The sequence below is a fragment of the Lynx rufus genome, unplaced genomic scaffold, assembly GCF_022079265.1.
Source record: "Lynx rufus isolate CCGP_SWC_20201006 ecotype Redwood Valley unplaced genomic scaffold, mLynRuf1.p SCAF_3, whole genome shotgun sequence".
NCBI classification, from domain to species: Eukaryota; Metazoa; Chordata; class Mammalia; order Carnivora; family Felidae; genus Lynx; species Lynx rufus.
The window spans coordinates 184,310,146-184,331,099 of NW_025814845.1; the positions used below are offsets into that span (position 1 = coordinate 184,310,146).

General features: G+C 35.8%; 1 non-coding gene across 1 annotated transcript; it reads left to right on the forward strand.

Moving 5' to 3' along the window:
- Nucleotides 1-16,391: 16,391 nt before the first annotated feature.
- Nucleotides 16,392-16,499, forward strand: LOC124521374 (U6 spliceosomal RNA). The gene has a single exon (XR_006964473.1). It is a non-coding gene; the product is annotated as a U6 spliceosomal RNA (small nuclear RNA).
- The last annotated feature ends 4,455 nt before the right edge of the window (nt 16,500-20,954 follow it).

The window sequence follows — 20,954 nt, forward strand, 5'->3', positions numbered from 1 at the left end:
GTATTTAAAATATAAATTGTGTTTATTTTATTAAGAGTCAATGCCTTAAATGCTCCATGCAGTTTGTTAATTTGGAGACAAAGCTGATATTGACACCAAATTTTGAAAAGCAAGTGTTAAAGTCACTGAGTCTAAGGTAGTGAATATAGGATTTCATATTTAATAAAAGTTTTACCACTTTCATAATCCTTGATTTCATTTTATCATGACATTTACTGCTATAGGCTTCTGTTTTACAAAAGGGCCCAAGGGCACCAAATAACATGTTATATGAAAATGTAATATAGAATAGTAAAATTTCTGTTTAAGGAAGAGTGAGAATTGTATTGCCTTTAAGATATTTTCTCCCTGGACCCGATAAGCAATCCTTGTAGGAATAGAGGCCTCTCCGACCAGTGGATACAAAGCTGAGTCTTAAGGGAATTTAGAAAAAATATATAGAAGACTAGTTTCTAAATTTAAATCATAAACCTGCCTAGTATTCTAGTCAGAAGTCCAGAGTTGTTTTTGCTTGTTTGTTTGGTTGGTTTTTGCAAGTAAATTTCTTTGGTTGTATGGTTTCCTGAAGGAATATTAGCAAAAGGCTTTTGCTGGCATTACATTTGGCTTTAATATTTATGTGAGGAAATAAAATGATTAACTTCTCAGGGTTCTCACCATCTCCTTCTGCATTCCTTAGCTCCAGTTCTCTCTCCTAGTTTCTGAATTTAGAAGGGAGAACATTTTTCCAGTGGAAGTCTTTAGAGATGAGCAGTCTTCACTGTGGAAGTCTTGTGCACCTGCTCCCCAGGGTGCTGCCCAGAGATGTAAAGGGGAAGCCGGGGAGGAAGTAGCATCTCAAGAAACATAGTGTAGGCGCAAGGAGGGTGTTTTGAAGGAGGAGCATTCATCCATCCAATATTAACTGAGCCCCAACTGTTTTACTATGTACTCTGTAGGGGCTCCACCTAAAACAACCAGCTAACAGATAGGTTTCTGTCACTCTGCAGAGTTAATTGTCAAGCAAAGGCAAGATGGGCAAAGGAGGAGGTAATCCAATAACTTAGGGAATGAAGACAGCATTGCTTTTGATGCCCATGACTTCAAAAGGAGTTAATGAAGAAAGGCAAACACCAAAAACAAACAAAAAATTTAGCCATCTTTTCTTGATCCTCTTTTAAGGACTGAGCACCTTTCATGCATTATCTTATTTAGTTCTTACTGCAACCTTATGAGGACTGTGTTATTTTCAGGTAGCAATAGTCTGGTAGCAAGGCTACATTTCAGGTAGCAAGGAAGCCTTGGCTTCCTTAGCCAAGGTGTAAGGAAGTTAGGTAATTACCTGAAAATCACATAACTGGTGAGGTTTTTTTTTCTTTTTTCTTTTTTTTTTTTAATGAGAAAAATTTGAATTTGTCTAAGAGATTCTTTGGAAATTTACGTATAGGCTCCTAGTGACAAAATTATGGAGATTTTTAGAGGAGGCAAGTAATTATATGAGAGAAATCAGAAGATTCAAGAGAAGATTATACCTCGTGGAATTCAGACTTTCTTCATAGTGAGAAATAGCTGGTGTTGATAGCAAATGGGGTTTGTGTTTGTTTATTTTTTTTGCAAATGAGGAAAGCCAGATTTATGTGTATATATACACACACACAAGAAAAGGACTTAGAGAAACATAAAATGTTAAAGACTAGAGAAAAGGTGAAGAGATGGGGGGAAATAAGGCTGATCAGAGCTAAGATGAGATAGAAACTAGGGTGCAAAGTGGAAGATAAAGGATCTGGATCTTGATGGACTGTATCCTTCAAGAAGTAAGGTGATCACTCAAGGAATGAGGAGGAATCAATCAAAGAAATGAAGGTATTCTTCAGGGAGTTAGCCCTTTTCCAGTATTCATGCAGGCCAGTATTTCTAACCTGATAGAACCTGATACAAGGCAGAATAGTGGCACCACATCAATGGACCTGAAGAGAAAATGGAAGATATCCATGGGTAGGAGGTGACATCCTGTGAAGTGAGGAAAGATGTGTGAATTGTTAAGCCTGTGCCTGAATAAGAGTTAGAAAGTAGCTTCAGAAAGAATTTATTTCTTCAACTCTGCACACATTACTTGAAAAGCAGTTAAAAAATAATATAATAAATGACTGGGGCACCCGGGTGGCTCAGTTGGTTAAGCGTTCAATTCTTGGCTTTGGCCCAGGTCATGACCTCATGGTTCAGGAGTTTGAGCCCCTTGCTGGGCTCTGTGCTGATAAAGTGGAGCCTGTTTGAGATTCTGTCCCTCCCCTTCTCTCTCTGCCCTTCCCCTGCTTACTTGCTCTCTCTCAAAATAAATAAGCTTAAAAATTTTTTTTAATTAAAAAAATTTTTTGATGTTTATTTATTTTTGAGAGAGACAGAGACAGAATGCGAGTGGGTTAGGGGCAGAGAGAGAGGAAGACACAGAATCTGAAGCAGGCTCCAGGCTCCGAGCTATCAGCACAGAGCTCGATGCAGGGCTCAAACTCATGAGCCATGAGATCATGACCTGAGCCAAAGTCGGATGCTCAACCGACTGAGCCACTCAGGCACTCCTAAGCTTAAATTTTTTTTTTTAAATAATAATCAATGACTGATTGACCAAGACATTATTCTTTTCATTTGGGAAAATGATAATATGGTATTTCCTTAGTTATGTATGTGATGAATAAAGATCTTCTTTCACATTTTGGAAGACCCTTGTGTGAATTTAGTCTCAGAGTTGCAGCTTAACAAAAGGAGAGCTAGCTTCATGATAAAATCTTTTCCAATTCTTTGAAGATATAGGGAAACAGAGTTTTATGGATTGATTTATAATTGAACAAGTAAAAAATAGAGAAAACTGGAAGGGCAATACTAAATTCAAAATAATACGAAATCTTGCTACATAAGTTCCAAATATTATTTCTTTTGGCAAGTTGTTTCCCTTTCTTTGTTGTCTGTCTCACTTTTCTTCTTTTTTTGTATTTTTAAGATTTATGCTATCAGTTTCTATAAATGCTATAAACACAAGTATCAGTGCTGCCTAATATATGGTGATTACAAAACCAGTTTCATGGGAAATCAGAAGTTAATATTGATTCCCTTAAAGCAAAAACAACACATGATATCCCATAATAGAATACTTAATTTTTTAATCTATTTATCTTTATAAGATTTCCAGAGCAAGGTAGTAGAAAAGAGAAATTATCTCTATATCCTTGCTAAATAATGGGTATTCATTAAAATACATCAGTAATATTTTGGAAATTTTAAATTGACAAATTTTTTTATTTTTTCCAGTGTTAATCTTTATTGGATTTATATTTTGGGAACTACATTATTTTTTGATCAAATAAGACAATAAGAAAAAAATCTGAACATAATAAAGGAGTAACACCCAGTGGTGTGGTGCCTTGGCAGTTCGATGGGTCTGATTATCCTATTTTTAGGACAGTCAAAACTAGTTGGCCCAAGTGTGCTCAACTCTCACAGGTTTTCTATTCTGAGTCTTTCTGGAGACCACAACTTCTTAAAAATAGTTAGGTCTATTTTGAACCTAAAAAAGGGTTTTAAAGCTTACTTCACCTGAACCAAACTCTCAATTCCCTCACAAAGCAAACTCATTACTCAAGTCATCTTGAATACATCTCAGAATTTTCAGAGTTCTGGAAACAAAGGTAAACGCTGACCTTCAGGATTTGTATATTTAGGCCCCCAAGGTATAGAGTGCCAAAGTGCCCCAAAATGGGATCTGCACAGGGCTTTGGAGGCCAGATTGAGAATTTGTAACAAAATGGAGAGAGACAGTTAGTGTTTCCTACCCTTCTTTTTATATACTATGGCTTATTTTAATGTTCCAGGTGTTTAAGCCCCATTGATTGCAAGAACTTGTAAAAATGTGTCCTACTGGTTTTAAAAGCCATCTATTATAGGGATTCCCTGTGCCTGGATTCCTGGTGTGGAGGTCTATTTCTTTCCTGTCTCTGCTCTGGTGGTGTTCCTCCCTCCTGTGGACAGTGCTAGGGGTCCCCTTAGCTCCTGACCATGTCTTCACTATTCCTACCCTCTCTGATGTGGCTTCTTGTCTACATTTAGCTGTGGAGAGCCTCTTCTTCCAGTCTTCATGTTGTTTCACCCTGATGTGGGTTGAATCTGTGGGAGAGATGAGCTTAGGGTCCTCCTACTCTGCCATCTTCCCTAGAAGTCCTGCTATGGCTTATTTTAGACTATGATATGTCTTAAATGTCACATACTGGACAGGACTTTAAGATTAATAATCAGTAACATTTGTTGAGCATTATATATGTTTTACCAGCACTATCTACTTAAATGCCACAACATTCCATGACACAGATACCATTATCATCCATATTAATGAGGAAATTGAGGTTTAGACAGGTTAAACTACTTGCTGATGAGATTATATCACTTGATATTCTTAAGTTACAGATGACGACTCTGAGACTAAGAGATGAGAATTAATCTCTCTGCGGAAGACTGGATTGCTGTTAATTCTGCTCTCCTTCCCTCTGCCATGTGATTTTGCAGAACCATAGAGGGGGCAAAGTATATTTCTCTTTCCCGCTGATGTTGGGTCTGACACTATAATTTCATTCAGCCAACACAGTTTTAGCAGAAGAGTGAGAAGGGCATGTCATAATAGCTACTTCCCTTCTCCCTTGACCCTTCCCCAGCTGGCCTGCAGACCCTGGGAACAGAAAAATCAATGTCTTTGTAGGCCATTGAGTTTGGAGTAGTTTGTTCAGCAACATCATTGCGGCAATAACTTAATACACCATCCTTGGCTAATTAACTTATTTTAGATAAATTAATGTTAATACTGAACAGAAGCCAAATGCAAACTAGAAAAATCTGAGTTATCAAGTAAGGAGGCAAAAAAGTAAACAAAACCAAGAACCTAAGGTCTTTTCAGTTAAAATCAGAGAAGTACTTTTTTTTTTTATTGTAAAAACCACATGTAACCTATATTAAAGTCTGAATAATTGAAAAAAATACTCAGAAATAACCACTCTTTTGAAATACTACTAGCACATACTTACTCATTTTATATATTATACTCCAAATGAACTCATAAATTTACCTAATAGTAATTACTTTGCATATGTAGTTTTATATCATGTGTTTCCACTTGTAATTATAAAGTCTTACCCTATTTCTATAGATCTTATAACTTTAGTTTTTAATGGATGCTACATTAAGTGAATTAATCATAATTTACAATTTGATTATTTCCTGAGAATATATTCTGTGCTTGTTCTGAACTAGAATTACTGATTAAAGAGTGTAGACTTTTTGCTCATGTTGCCAAATTGCTTTCCAAAATGGTTATAAAAATTGAGTGTCACCAGCAGTGTGTGAAAGTAATGCTACTTCACTGCTGTTATAATGTAAAATTTTTCATATTTATTGAGTTTCAACACTTTCTTACATTTTATAGCCAATATTTACTTAAAAATGTGCTACCTCTTTTTGCAAGTTGCATGTTCACATCATTTTACCATTTAACTAATGAACTTCTTACTATTGTTTTTCTAAATTGCATGATTTTTTTAAACATTAAAAAACCCTTCTTTGCCATTATCCTCAGATCTATTGAAGCTTTTATGTGTCTATGAAAGACTATCTCAGGTGGAGATTTGGGGGAAGAAATCATAGGGTATTTGTACAGGCTGTCTCTAAAACACTTTATTTATTTATTTATTTATTTATTTATTTATTTATTTATTCAATCACTCATTCATTCATTCATATATTTATTTTTTTGGTGCAAAAAAAGTGATTTTATTAAAGCACAGGAACAGGACCCACGGGCAGAAAGAGCTGTCCTGGGATAATGAGGAGAGACTGATTATATATTTGGGAGTTGGAGAAGGTAAAGGCAAGGGGAAGTTTCCAAAGGGATTTTCATGTGCAAGAGAAGACTCACAGGATAATGGAGGCCAAGCTGTTGTCAAATACTTTAAATAGAGTTATCTTGGCTTATGGTGGGAGGTATGAAACTAATTTGATTTTTCCCCCAAATTGCAAAGTACTTAATTCAAATAGTGTTTATGAAATACACTTTATACTCTACATAGTTTCATGATGTCTCATTTGGCATATGCTAAATTGTTAACTAGATAATTCTCTCTTCCTAGGTTAAGTCCTCTTTTCTATAGCTATTCTTGACTGAACTTTTTAAGAACAGAAAACATAAGTGGCACTTCCTTTTATTTCCCAGTGTTCTGCACAGGAGGCAGTCAGTAAATGTTTATTGTTGTTGACACTGGAGTAAAACATGGAGAAGAGGAAAATCTCTAATACTCCATTTGGTACTCCATGTCTGCTACCCTGACTTACATCAGCAGTACCGTAAGGCATTTTCTGCATTAAACAACAAGACGTTGGTTATATGATAACCTCTGAGATACAAATGAATCTTGGGGCACCTGGGTGGTTCAGTTGGTTAAGCGTTGGAGACTCTTGATTTTGGCTCCAGTCATGATCTCACAGTCATGAGATTGAGCCCTGAGTCGGGCTCTGGGCTGAGTGTGGAGCCTGCTTGGGATTCTCTCTCTCCCCCTCTCCTCTCTGTCCCTCCCCTGCTAGTGCATGTGCCTGTGCACTGTCTCTTTCAAAATAAATAAATACACATTTTAAATGAATCTCACAGGTGGTTCCAGGTGTTGAACATTGAGATTTACTTTGGGACTTCAGGATGTAATGGATAGGAAAGAACATGGTCATAGGATTTGGAAAAGATTCAGAGAAGCAGCCTCTGGAACAAAGAAGATAATTGGAGTTTTAGAAAAGACTGCGACAAAGAAGGAAAAAATAAAAATTGAAATCAGGAAGGTTGCTAAAGACCATGTTTTAGTTTCTTTGTATGTCAAAGAACATGAGTATTAAGGTAAAGCATTTTAAGATTCTGTTTTATTTTTCTAACTTTCTTATTTGCATTCTAAAAAATCTCTCTTTTCATGTAATATTTAGCAGTAAAAACCGTTTTAAACTCAAACTCTCTTAAAGAGAGAATCAAAAAGAGCAGCACACTAAAATCCATTCTTAGTGTATCTGAAAGACGAAAGTCTGCGTGCTGGTAACAAACTGGGCCAGATAAACCAATCCCCAAAGCCTGGAGAAAAATTGCATGAGAAAGCTTCAGAGCCATCCCAGAGCAAAAGTGACATGGTGGAGATGTGAGCTGGTGGGGAGATGGCTGTATGTTAGGATTTGTTGGCTATTTCCCTTCCTTTATGTATGGCTCTCCATTCTTCTTTGCCCTCCAGCATTTCCTGCCTGGTGGGTGTGTTTACCTCTTGGATCTCTTTTCAATTTAATATATTTTGCTGAGTGATACCAAGTATATGCAGATGATCTCCAAATTTATGGCTCTGAGTTCTGCCCTTTAATTATCTTAAATATCCCACACCTTGCTTTGAGAGAACTTTTGTGTGTGCCCCACCAACAATTCAGACTGAGTATTTTCAAAGCCACATTCATTATTCTTCACCATTCTTCATCAGCTACTTTTTCTATATTCCCTGTCTTAATTAATAACTTCAACAGCCATACAATCACTCAAGCAAGAAATATTATAGCTTTCTCAATTCCCTTCTGCTTCATACCTCAAATTCAAAAGTTCATATTCCATATTCAGGCCAGTCTTACTCTTCAAAATGTCTCTGAATTCAGTCTTACAATGGCTCCCATTTTGATGACCCATTTAAAGTCTTACCTGGAGGAGTACAGCAAGTTTCTATTTTACTCATCTTTATCTTTTTGATATATGATCTATTCCCACTTGTACTGAACATATTTCTTTGCATTGAGGAGGGCAGTTGTTGGGATGAGCACTGGGTGTTGTATGTAAGCGATGAATCTACCCCAAAAACCAAGAGCACATTTTACACACTGTATATTAGCCAATTTGACAATAAATTATATTAAAGAAATAAAATGAAAATCTGATAGTGATTAATGTTGGCACTTTGTCTTCTGTATAAAATTCAAGACATGGCGTCCACCTACTTTTCAACCTCATTACTTGCCACACACATTCATGCTTTCTAAACTTAAGCCATGCCAGGCTGTTTTCCTTTTCTAAATATGTTATGCTGAGTCAGTTTCCGTTACTGTATGAGTGGTTCCAATAAACTCATCAAGGCAGAATTAATCCTTCTCTCTTGTATTTTCCCATATCACATTCTCTTATAGTGAGTAGCACTCAGAGTTGTTTATACAATAGTAGTATTTGTCTGTGTAGCTTCAGAAACACACGCTAATTGAAGGCAGATCCACTGGGATCTCTCCATCCTTATACCGTCAGGTGCCTTCTCTAAAATGTATCACAGCAGTTTGCACATAGGAGGTGTACTGTGAATGTGCTTTATTGAATTGAATGTCGCCTTCTGTTTATCTAAAAGACTCCACTTGGAGCTCTAGCTCTCAGGTAGTCTCCTCTCCCGGATTTGAAACATCAAAACCCATGTGTATGCACATAGAAAATAACTCAAACAATACATAAAAAAATTCTTACCTGTGGTTACCTCTGGAGAGAAAGATTGGGTGGAGGGGTGCAGAGTTAAACTTAACTTTTTCACTTCACGGTTTTCTGTACCTTTTACAATATTATACTATTTATTTTATAAGATTAAAGTAAATGAAACTCCTCAGCCCCTGTCTCAAACCCAGTCATGCTTGTTTAAAGACTTGAATATACTTTAAACAAATCTGATGTTGACTCAAGAATATGTTTCAAGAGTGGAGAATTATAGAATCCTGCTGTCTGCCTTTTTTATTAATCAGAAAGTTTTATCATGTCAAATTTCTAAGGGAAAAACTGCCCTGAGAAGTGTTTAAAATTTCTTGAATGTGCACATTAAAACATTACTCCAGACTTTAAAACAAAAAGGTAAAATTGAATGTCTATAGCTTACCAATTGCTGTAACTTCTAAATATTTAAAAACATAACTGTTTGATTTGTATGATTATAATTTGAATAACTTCTGTTTAAGAATTTTTTTCTTTATACCTCTCCATAAGGCTGAGAAAAAACCAATTGTTGTCAACATATTTAACCCAAGATATAGTGTGTCATTTGTGTCATAATTGTAAAAAAAGTTATTTAGGAATATCTATAATTAGTCTATCTATAATTTAAAATATATGAAGAGTAAGATCATAAAAGGAGTGTTACACACAATACTTTTAATGAGCCATAAACTTACCCTGTATGAGAGTGCTGGCTTTGGATGGGTCTTATACATAATTTGTAACTTCAATGATAGGATCTTCCTACTTCCTTTTACCCTTCTATAATTAGAGATGTATGAAACATAAATTATTCTTTTAATTTATTGTTCACGTTGAAGAATTACATGTCATGAAATCCCTTGGTATCTTACTATTTTACCAACAGTGATTGTGAGATAAAGAAGATGGTTCTAAGAACAGCTTGAGCTCCTTCTCAGAAGTCGACACTAACCCCCTGAGAGCACATGTAGAAGGGAAGAAGCTGGCAAATTAGGAAATTACAGATAAAACCTCAGTGCCTTCGCTAGGCATACAACACTCAGCCTAACTAAGTAAATGTTACTTCCTTCCCCAGAAGACCCTGCACTATTTTAGGAACAGAAGATCAATTGTAGGATTTTTGTGAGGCTAAAAATTATTGGTAAGTCTGATTTCCTTGATATCCTAATTAAAGCAGAGTTTAGATTCTTGAAAGAAAATCATTTCATTTAACTCCTAACTGGGGAAAAAAATACTCTGGGCCCATTCCATCTTGTTGTGCTTTATTTATTGTTCTGTACTTTTCATGTTTCTACATTTTTGCGTTGGTGCTCAGAATATGTCTTAATAAGTGCCTTTTGGAACTGAAATTTTTTGTGTTAAGCTAGAATCTTTAGTGTAACCATTTTAGATGACTACGTAATACTGGATGTCAACATTACTTGTTTTGGTGACATGGTTTGCATCTGACTTAAAGCATGTGCATCAAAATGTTTATCACTACAAAGTAAGAAATAAGGGCCACTTTATTTTGAGTTAAGCAACAATAATAACCAGAGATTTAATCTGACAGGAATTTTCTTCACGGTGATTATTGCTTATTGTGATTTGTCACATACGCGTGTGATCTTAGCACAAAAACTTGACTTAAATGGCAGGTTTATATTTTCTTTTCCTCGCTTGCTAAAAGGGTATCAATCTCATGATTTTTGTTTTGTCTTTTTTTTTTAATTGAGGTATAATTTATATACAGTCACCACAAACAAGATAGTGAACATAACACTCTCATGGTTGTGAAATGAAAAGATATGTAACATTTTATATAGTGCTTTCACTGTCACGGAGAGTATAGCACATTGTAAACAAGCAGGCAGTGTGGAGTAAAGCATAATTGTAAACTGCCTCCAGGGTAAACTGCCTTCCACCCTCTCATCCCTAACCCCAAACCGACACTCATCTCTACCTCACATCTTCGAGGAGCTGTTCATCTCTCCAGTTCCTGAAGATACTCGTAGGCATTCTACTTAATGTGGTCTTTACACAATGTAGTACTTGGATAGAAGTAGTGGGCAAAAATTTGGAGTGAATTAGGAAAAATAAAAAACATGATTGACAATGGGAATCCAATAATATGTGTCATCTGTTCTGATCACATTGTTTTCCTTAGGCAGAGACTCTGACAACTTAAGGACCAAAATGTATAGGTATTGTTTTGGTTACCTGCCTTTTTAAATTTTACTGTAATTACAAGGAAAAAGAATAAGGCAGATAAAGGAGTACAGCTACTTATATAGAAAATACTGCTTATTAGGGATTGTTTCATCATATTATTAGAGAATATATAACACATTGTTTTATATCATAAGTCGCAGGATGATGTAAAAAGAACTTAAGGAATCTGGAAATAGAAGACCTGCGTGTAAGTCATTTTTACTGTCTAGTGACTATGGACAAGTGACTTTTTTTTTTTCCAGAGGTTCAACTACTTCATTATGAAATGAGGTCGTTAGCTAGATCAGGGGTCAGCAGCTCTTTCTGTAAGGGCTAGTTTACTTTTGCTCTGTGGGCCCTGCAGTCTCAGTTGCAGCTACTCAACTGGGCCACTGGAGTGTGAAAGCAGCCATAGACTACACTTAAATGAATGAGTGAATGAGCAAGGGAGTGGCTGTGTTATAATGAAATTTTATTTACAGAACCAGGCTGTGGGCAGCAGTTTGTTGACCCTTGAACTAGATAATTTCTAAAACTCTTTTCAAGTATAAATGCTGCGTATTGCATTAAGAATGTACATATTTTCTAAGCATCAGAAGTTGTCATAGAATTTTATTACTGAAAGACATCCCAAGAGCTGATTTAGTTCCTCTGTCTACTCAAGCAAGATTATACTTCCATCACCAATGAAGACAGTTATTCAACTACCTGATCTAGTAAAAACATAAATCTCCCTTTACACTCTTTTTTTTTTGTAAACTGACTAGATAATAGATAATATATCCAGGGCTAGTGTAAGAATTTGGAAATCTCTTTAATGGCTTTAGGCTGAATATCTTGCCATTTTTAAAATTGACTTTACACATGATAGAAGATAGAAGAATGATAGATCTCTTTTGCATTATTCTTATAGCTTCAAACTCTATGAAACCATTCTTTCTCTTAATAGATCTAAACATTATAAAATTTTTCTTCCATACAAAGAAATTGTCATAAATGGAATTTGTTAGATATGGAATATAGATTTAATAGATGACGAATCATAGCTCCTCTGTGAGCTCTTCAAGTTTTTCACTCTGTTTATCTTTTTTATTTACATTATTTTGTGAGCTTTATAAACAAAACAAAAAGTACCCAAGACAATGTAGTAATCAGAGATTTCATGTAGTAAAAAGTACTGGAATAATCTAGTCTTAAAAAAAATTTATGATCATTGCGACTTCATAGTATAAAAAATTCATTGATATAACTAACCTTAATTCAAAATAGATAGAAAAATGTGATATAATTGTAGGATGTATTACATCACCTAAAGTTAGCATTAAATTTTACTTCTCTAATTTCGGCCTCAATATACAAATAACTATTTAGCTTTGTAAATGAATTGATTTTCCTAAATTATATTTAGTGTTTATTAAATATATTTTACTCTGCTATTAATGGGTAAATGCATACATAAAGCTGCGTTAAAATTCTAAAGAGACAATACTCCCTAAGATTAGTTTAAATTTCCTCCAAGGCCCACAAATATTTGTCCTAGCCAAGCAGAAAGTGTAACCAAAAAAAAAAAAAAAAAAAAGATACTGGAAGGCATTCCTGTTTTAATCTTCAAAAATCTTTTCTTCAAATGTTCTTTTTCTATTAAAGTTGAACTCAAAAATCATTAGCTTTCATTGCCTAACCTTATGAAGCTTTGTTCAAGTTAACAATAAATTCTATCAGGGCTGGAACAATGTCTATTTTATATACTCGTATATTTGTTAACATCTAGCAAAGTACCCCATACAAAGCAGATTGACTTGGCTTAATATAGCATCATCTTCATCACCCTCACCATCATCATCATCATCATCATCATCATCATCAAATCACTATCCTGCTTACTGTGCCATACATTGTGCCTGCCACTTAGATCATTTTATAATCACACAAAAGAACTACACTTTGGGTTTATGTTTATTTTCCTTCTTTATTCCAACTTTTAATTTTGTTCAGATTATTAAAATCTACAGTAAAGTAATTATCAGATCCAGGATTTGAACAGAAGTACTCTCACTGTCCTATTGCACTTTTCTAGCATGTTCCACATGTACCTGGCAGTACACTATAAACCCAGAGATATCTTAATTAGCTCTAAGGAAAAGTATCATTAAACTATTCGACCACTGTCTTATACTACACACAAAGATTAACACAAAATGGATTAAAGACTAGAATGTAAGACCTGAAACCATAAAAATCCTAGAAGCAAACATAGGTGGTAAGTTCTTTGTCATAGGTCTTAGAGATGATTTTTTTTTTAATCTGACACCAAAAGCAAAAGCAACAAAAGCAATAATAAATCAGTGGCATTACGTCATACCAACAAGCTCTGCACAGCAAAAAGAAACCATCAATACAATAAAAAGACTATCTACTGGATGGGAGAAAATATTTGGAAATCAGATACCTGATAAGGGGCTAATGTCCAAAATATAGAAAGAACTCACACAACTCAATGGCAAAAAAACAAATGTCCCGGATTAAAAAATGAGCAGAGGATCTAAATAGACACTTTTCCAGAGAAGACATACAAATGGCCAACATGCATATGAAAAGATTCTCAACAGCACTAATCATCAGGGAAATGCAAATTTAAGCCATGATGAGATATCACCTCACACCTGTTAACATTGCTTTTATCAAAAAGACAAGAGTAACAAATGCTGAGGAGGATATGAAGAAAAGACAACCATTGTGCATTGCTGTTGGGAATGTAAATTGGTGCAGCTGTGAAAAACAGTTCTTCAAAAAGTTAAAAATAGAACTCTCATGTGATCCAGCCATTTGACTTCTGGGTATTTATTTAAAGAAAACAAAAACACTAACTTGAAAAGATACCTGCGTTCCCACATTCATTGCAGCATTATTTACAGTAGCTAAGATAAAAGAGAAATGGATGAAAAGGGTCAAAAGACATACTTACATACATAAATTAATTGTATAAATAAATAGCCTTCTTGATATAATAATTAAAAAAAAGCTATGGTTCAAATTACCTAATACATATTTATATGGAACACAGATTTAGCAATCACATAGGGAAGGAGAGTGGTTGCCATAAATACATAATAAAATGTCTCATTCAATAACTTAAAATATTTGTATGTGTTTCAGAAAGTTATCTTCTGGGGCGCCTGGGTGGCGCAGTCGGTTAAGCGTCCGACTTCAGCTCAGGTCACAATCTTGCGGTCCGTGAGTTCGAGCCCCGCGTCAGGCTCTGGGCTGATGGCTCAGAGCCTGGAGCCTGCTTCCGATTCTGTGTCTCCTTCTCTCTCTGCCCCTCCCCCCTTCATGCTCTGTCTCTCTCTGTCTCAAAAATAAATAAACGTTAAAAAAAATTAAAAAAAAAAAAGAAAGTTATCTTCTTATAAAGATGGCAAAGTTATCCAAGTTAGTATTTCTTGGCATTAAAAAAATATCACAAAATAGATGAAATGTTATTCAATCCAGAGTGGTAAATAAAAAGTGTCCAACGAATTTGCCTCTCTGCACCTTAGGAATACAGTCTGGGTTTTTTCTGGACTCTGCCATGAATATCCCTTTCCAACTGTAGATTCAGCTCTCTTTTTATCATTTCCTGCACATACATCTGGGAAACTATTTTACCGCAAAACTCATGTGAATTCAAATTCATTTTTAAAAAAAGATGGAAAGGAATGAAGCATGAAGCATCACGCAGGGAATTAGTAGTTATTTAATTGAGAGTAACACTATTGTCAAAATTGCTGCAAGGTTTGTGAATCACATGACCTGCATGTTTTCACCTCTGAAAGAAAACCTTCTTTCAACTGCAGGCTTTTCTCATTCATGAATACTTTTATTTTGCAGACTCCTAAGTGCATTGTAAGAACTCTGTTTAAAAACAGATTACCGTAAAAGAAACAAGAATGGAAAGTGAGAGAATATATTGGAATAAGCAGTCACTCATTTTGGCTAACTTGGCCTTGGTTGGGTCATTAGAGAACCATGAACCTGTTAAATACAATTTGCAAATGTTTTCAGTGCTAGTTTTGAGTCGTATTGGGCTGAATTTTACAGGTGACCTAATGAGTAATGAACTAATAAAAAATAACTACTCTGATTTTGAAAGAGTTCCTTTTTTTTTTTTTATGATACAATTTCTTCATTTTTAATTATTCTATTTATATGTATTTAGGTTGATGTTTAAAGTAAGACGTTCTTATTGTAGAAAATTTGAACAATACAAAAGTATTACAAAGAAGAATCTGAAAATTAGTTTTTTTCAAAATTATTCCAAATTACTTTTCCATGCACATATGGGTGCATATATATTTTACATACAATTATATTCACTTTATAAAACATGCATTTAAAATTTAAGTATTTTCTAGTATTTAGTCCTCTAATTTTGATTTTTTATTGTTTGTACTATTTCCAACTTACAGGTGTAGCATAACTAAAGACTATTATGTAAATGGTTTACAAATGTTTCAAAATACCACTGTTATAGAAATACTTACACATCATTTGTTTTCCAAATATATTGTTAGAATAAAATTCTAAGAGCAGAATAATCTCTGGATCAAAAGAGATTTCAATTAATTTCAAATTAATTTCAAATTAATTTCAACAAGAGGATAAGGAAATTTCAGATATTCCAAATGTCCTTCATTAGGGAAATCAAGAATGGTTTTCTAAAATATGTTTGGTCTCCATTATAGGCAGAGAGAGATTCTGAAACTTTCCAAGGAACTGTTGAAATTCAGTGATGAGTTTAGATCAGGTGGAATAGCAGAATGGTGTGCCTTTTCTGCCGAGATTTGCTTTAGGAAGTCAATTCACATCTTCTGTACTAGACTATGTTCTGAAAATATAGTTTTAAGGGACAAAAGGACAGGAAAAAAGTAGAGGAAACCTAGTAGGTCTCTGTCTGATGCTAAAGTTTATTGCAGTGGTCTCCTCCTCTTTTGAATAATAGTAACAAGTATTACCTACCCAGTGCTTTGTTGTTTGCAAAATTTATTCACATTATTTATTTAAAAAAATAAGATCTCATTGTAATCAGTTTCTACTATTGATAAAGATTTTTCCATTAAAAAGTTGCCTTTTTTTTTCCTTGCTCCCTCATCTCCTCCATCCTGAACCAGAACTATGTATTGAAATCCCCACTGTCACTTTTGTCATAAGTACACATTCCCTATTCTTCTCTATTGGTCTGTCTAATCAGTAGCCTATTCCACAACGAGCTAATTACTCTAACTTTATAATTACATCTGGTAATGTAAAATGTCCTTGACTCTGCTTGAATGCTTGCATTTCCATATGATTTCTGCAGTTTTCTTGTTAATTTATATACACACACATACATATTGCTGAGATGTAAAGTGGGATTGTGTGGAACGTACAGATGAGTTTTGAGAGAACTGACAAAACTGGGCAAAGCACTTAACTGGCACTTAGAGAAAAAGAATGTTCAAATGACCAATAAATGCATCAACACTTCATTACTCATCAGAGAAATTCAAATTAAAACCACATGACATTTCACTGTATACTTAACCAGAATGTCTAAAATGAAAAATACAGACAGTATCAAGTGTTGGTAAGAATGTGGCACGACTAAAATTCTCAGACAGTATCACTTAGGAAGATCATCTAGCAATATGTATTAAAAATGGCCGTGCTCGCTTCGGCAGCACATATACTAAAATTGGAACGATACAGAGAAGATTAGCATGGCCCTTTGCGCAAGGATGACACGCAAATTCGTGAAGCATTCCATAAAAAAAAAAATGGCCATAGGTATGTCCCATAACCCAGTAATTTCACATCTAAAATATACCCAACAGAAAATATGTTCCCTCAACATGTGTGTGTGTATTCGTAAATGAATGTTCACTGCAGTACTCTATGTAATTGGCCCAAAGTGAAAACTGCTGTAACCCTGAGCAAGATACCTCTCTGTGCTTTTTGTTTTTCATCTATAAAAGCAGGAAACATCATAGTGAATTATTATTTTTTAAATTTTTTAAATGTGTACTTATTTTTGAGAGAGACAGAGACAGATTGTGAGCAGGGGAGGGGCAGAGAGAGGCAGAAACAGAATCTGAAGTAGGCTCCAGACTCTGAGCTGGTAGCACAGAGCCCGACATGGGCTTGAACTCACGGACTGTGAGATCATGACCTGAGCTGAAGTCGGAGGCTTAATTGACTGAACCACCGAGGCATCCCTATTGTTGTTGTTGTTGTTGTTATTATTATTATTATTATCAGCATCAGCATCATTAGGGTGGCTTTGAGGATTAAGCAACTTAATATGTCTATAGCACTTAGAACAGCTGTCCCTCGTGTATAATAAATAATATGTAAATATCTATTATTAAGATGAAACACATAACAACCAGAAAGATTCTAATATTTCAGCGTCTTAGGTTCCTTCTGTGGCTGAAGCACATTTTGCTTTTGTTCAGAACTATTTGGGTGAAAACTGACAAAGAAACATCCATGTTTGTACTGCTTGTGTCTTCATCAATCAAAGAACATTCATTAATTGTCTCTCCACTGTGTAAGGCATCACCATTATCAAGTCAGACAACAGCATTTATTACCTGTTCCCTGTGTGCAGTGCAGAAAGAAGTATTTATTAAACGTCCACTTTCACATTGTGTCATGTTCTTTCTAAAGCTAGTCAAAAATCCCTTTTCTGAAATAAAATCATGATTTACAACTTTATAAAAATAAAGTTACTGTGGCTTTGAATAGTAGGCTGCACAGTATGAATTCCTATTCATAATTGATGGCAGACATACATTCTTCCTATTACTTAGCACGTAGAATGATGCCAGTTAGCAGCATTATATTGTCCATTTCTCACACGCTTAAGACTATAATATTGATCAGCTCAGTTAGTCTTCCATTCTCTGCGAACAGAAGGGCCCATGGGCAAAGACCTTCTTATTATAAGCTGGTATTCTACTTTATCATTTGAAGAACCATTCAGTTAAAATAGGTGCCGTGGTGGTTAAGGTGCAGACAAGCATGGAAGGAGACATGGTGGGGCAAAGGAAATTTCTGAAGGGCTCTTTTCAAGTGGTTCTGAATCTCAGTGTTTATTTCAGGTGGAGACCATGGCTGGAGGCCAAACAGGATTATCTGTGACTTTGAGTTGAACCCATCCTTTATAATTAGGATCTTGATAAAGTTTCTGGACACAAGCCAGAACACCTTGACTTCCGTTTAGGACTAGTAGATAAGCTGGAGTCCTCCCTGCTTACCTTCTTTGTTAGCAAGATGTGAAACCAGTGAGAGTGGCCTGCTTCATTATTGATAGAGACACAAACTAGCTGAAATTCTGTCTTTCAAATCAAGATATAATTTAGTTTCTCATTTTTTAACTTTTAAAGTATACTGTTTCTTTGCAACAAAATTTGAATAATAAGTATCTTTTGTAATTATTAATTCTGTTTTTTGTAATTGGTATGCAAATTAAGTACTTAGGTCTAAAACTGAAATATTAGATTAGAATTCCAGAAGGAATACTGATTTTTTGATTCAGGTATCTCCTCCTAAAGATACCACCTCGTATGTCTTAATTTGCATGTTAAGAACCTCTCTGAATAGAGGCCACAATGTTTTCAAAATATCCACTGAATCTATTCCTTTATCCTTTCCTACATTCAACAACTGTATGGTGTTCACCTGTAATGTACCAGGCACTGTTGTAAAGGCTAGGAATAGAGCGGTGAGAAAGCATACAAGTCCCCTCTATCATAATGTTTACATGGCAATGGGGGGAAAGACAGTGGACAAATAACTAAGTACATGAACAAATAACTTCAGGTGGTGATTATGTGAAAATGATTAAATAAGTGCTATTATAGAAAGTATCTAGGGAAGATGCAGCTGTTTTCCATAGCATTACTGAGGAGGAACATTTGCACTGAGCTGCAAATAATTACTCTCCAGCTGTGACCAGATTTGGAGGAAGAGCTGGTGTCATCGTTAGGGTGTACTTCATTCAATGAATGTTTATTGAGGGTCACAATCAGGGGACAAAATAATATGACTTTATCCTAGACTTCCAGAATTGTTGAGCAAAAGAAAAGGTATACAGTTTACCCTTGAACAACACAAGGGTTGGTTGCTGACCACCACATAGTCAAAAATCCATGTATAACTCCTCAAAACTGAACTACTAATAGCCTGTTGTTGACCAGAAGCCTTACCTGTAACATAAAGGAATGATTAACACGTATTTTGTATGATATATGTATTATATACTGTATTATCTTTTTTTATTTTTTAATTATTTTTGAATATTTATTTTTTTTAATTTTTTTTTCAACGTTTATTTATTTTTGGGACAGAGAGAGACAGAGCATGAACAGGGGAGGGGCAGAGAGAGAGGGAGACACAGAATCGGAAACAGACTCCAGGCTCCGAGCCATCAGCCCAGAGCCTGACGCGGGGCTCGAACTCACGGACCGCGAGATCGTGACCTGGCTGAAGTCGGATGCTTAACCGACTGCGCCACCCAGGCGCCCCATTGAATGTTTATTTTTGAGAGGGACAGAGAGAGAGAGAGAGAGAGAGAAAGAGAGAGAAAGCATGAGCGGGGGAGGGGCAGAGAGAGAGGGAGACACAGAATCTGAAGCAGGCTCCAGGCTCCGAGCTATCAGCATAGAGCCCGATGCGGGGCTCGAACTCACGAGCCGTGAGATCATGACCTGAGCTGAAGTCGGACACTCAACCGACTGAGCCACCCCAGGCGCCCCAATGTATTCTTAGAATAAAGTAAGCTAGAGGGATGCCTGGGTGGCTCAGTCAGTTTAGCATCTGACTTTGGCTCAAGTCATGATCTCACAGCTCTGGAGTTTGAGCCCTGAATCCGGCTCCATGCTGACAGCTTGGAGCCTGGAATCTGCTTTAGATTCTGTGTCTCCCTCTTTCCGCCCCTTCCCTGCTTGCATTCTGTCTCTTCGTCTTTTTCAAAGATAAATAAACATTAAAAAAATAATGATAATAAAATTAAAATCAAAAGAGCACTGTCACACGTGCAAAGAAAAAGAATAAAGTAAGCTAGAGGAAAGAAAATGATATTAAGAAAATCACACGGCACCTGGATGGGTCAGGCGGTTGACCGTCCGACTTCGGCTCAGGTCATGATCTTGCTGTTCGTGAGTTCGAGCTTCTCATTGGGCTCTGTGCTGACAGCTCAGAGCCTGGAGCCTGCTTAGGATTCTGTGTCTCCCTCTCTCTCTGCCCCTCCCCAGCTCACGCTCTGACTCTCTGTCTCAAAAATAAGTAAACAATCAAAGAAATTTTTAAAAAGAATTTAAAAAAAACCATAAAGAAAATACTTTTGCAGTATTTTACTGTATTTGTAGAAGAATCCACATATTAGTGGACCCATGCAGTTCAAATTCGTGTTGTTCAAGGGTCAACTGTATGTGTCCTTGTGTACACATCTCCCTGCATTAGTGAACAATGCAAATTTTATAGACACTTGATACAGAAGGAAGAGAAGGAAATCCCTGAATGAGCTTTATCTGTCATGTCTTTCCTCTAAAATATGATCTTTCAACCATTACCATTCCTTTTTTGCTTTTGCCCTTTCCTCATACAGCTTCAGATTGTTGTCTTCATCTCCGTTTTCATAAAGTCATTCCCTTATTCTCACGCTTCACACTTCAAATGATTCCAGCCTTTGCTAGTTTAGTCCTGTCTTAGTTGCTTTGTCTCTTCATGCCCATCACAGGTGATAACCAAAGGACCTTATGGAAGACAGATATTATAGAAAGCAGTGTTCTTTTTGTATTATTTATTTAAGTCATGATATTCACAGTCTCATCAGAAAAGGTTATTATTGTTATTCCATGAAATATCCCTTAGTGAATCTCTTGGAATTCTCACTTGGCTTTGGGAAGTGAAAGAAAATCCATAGCACAACCCCATCCCAGGCCAATAACTATGACTCCAGTGATTCTTTTCTCCTTTATTCTCACTAATTTCTGTAATAGATTGGGAAGCGTGTGTGTGTGTGTGTGTGTGTGTGTGTGTGTGTGTGTAAATGCTGGAGAAGAAGGTGAGTTGAAATAGCACCTGAGGAGTGGCGGAGCCGGTTAGGAGACTTTATTGTGATAAGGTGACTTGTACTGAATTTCTGTAGCAGGTTTAATCATTCCTGAGATAAACTCACTTGAGCGTGGAGAATTAACTGTTTTTTTGCATATTTTTGGATATT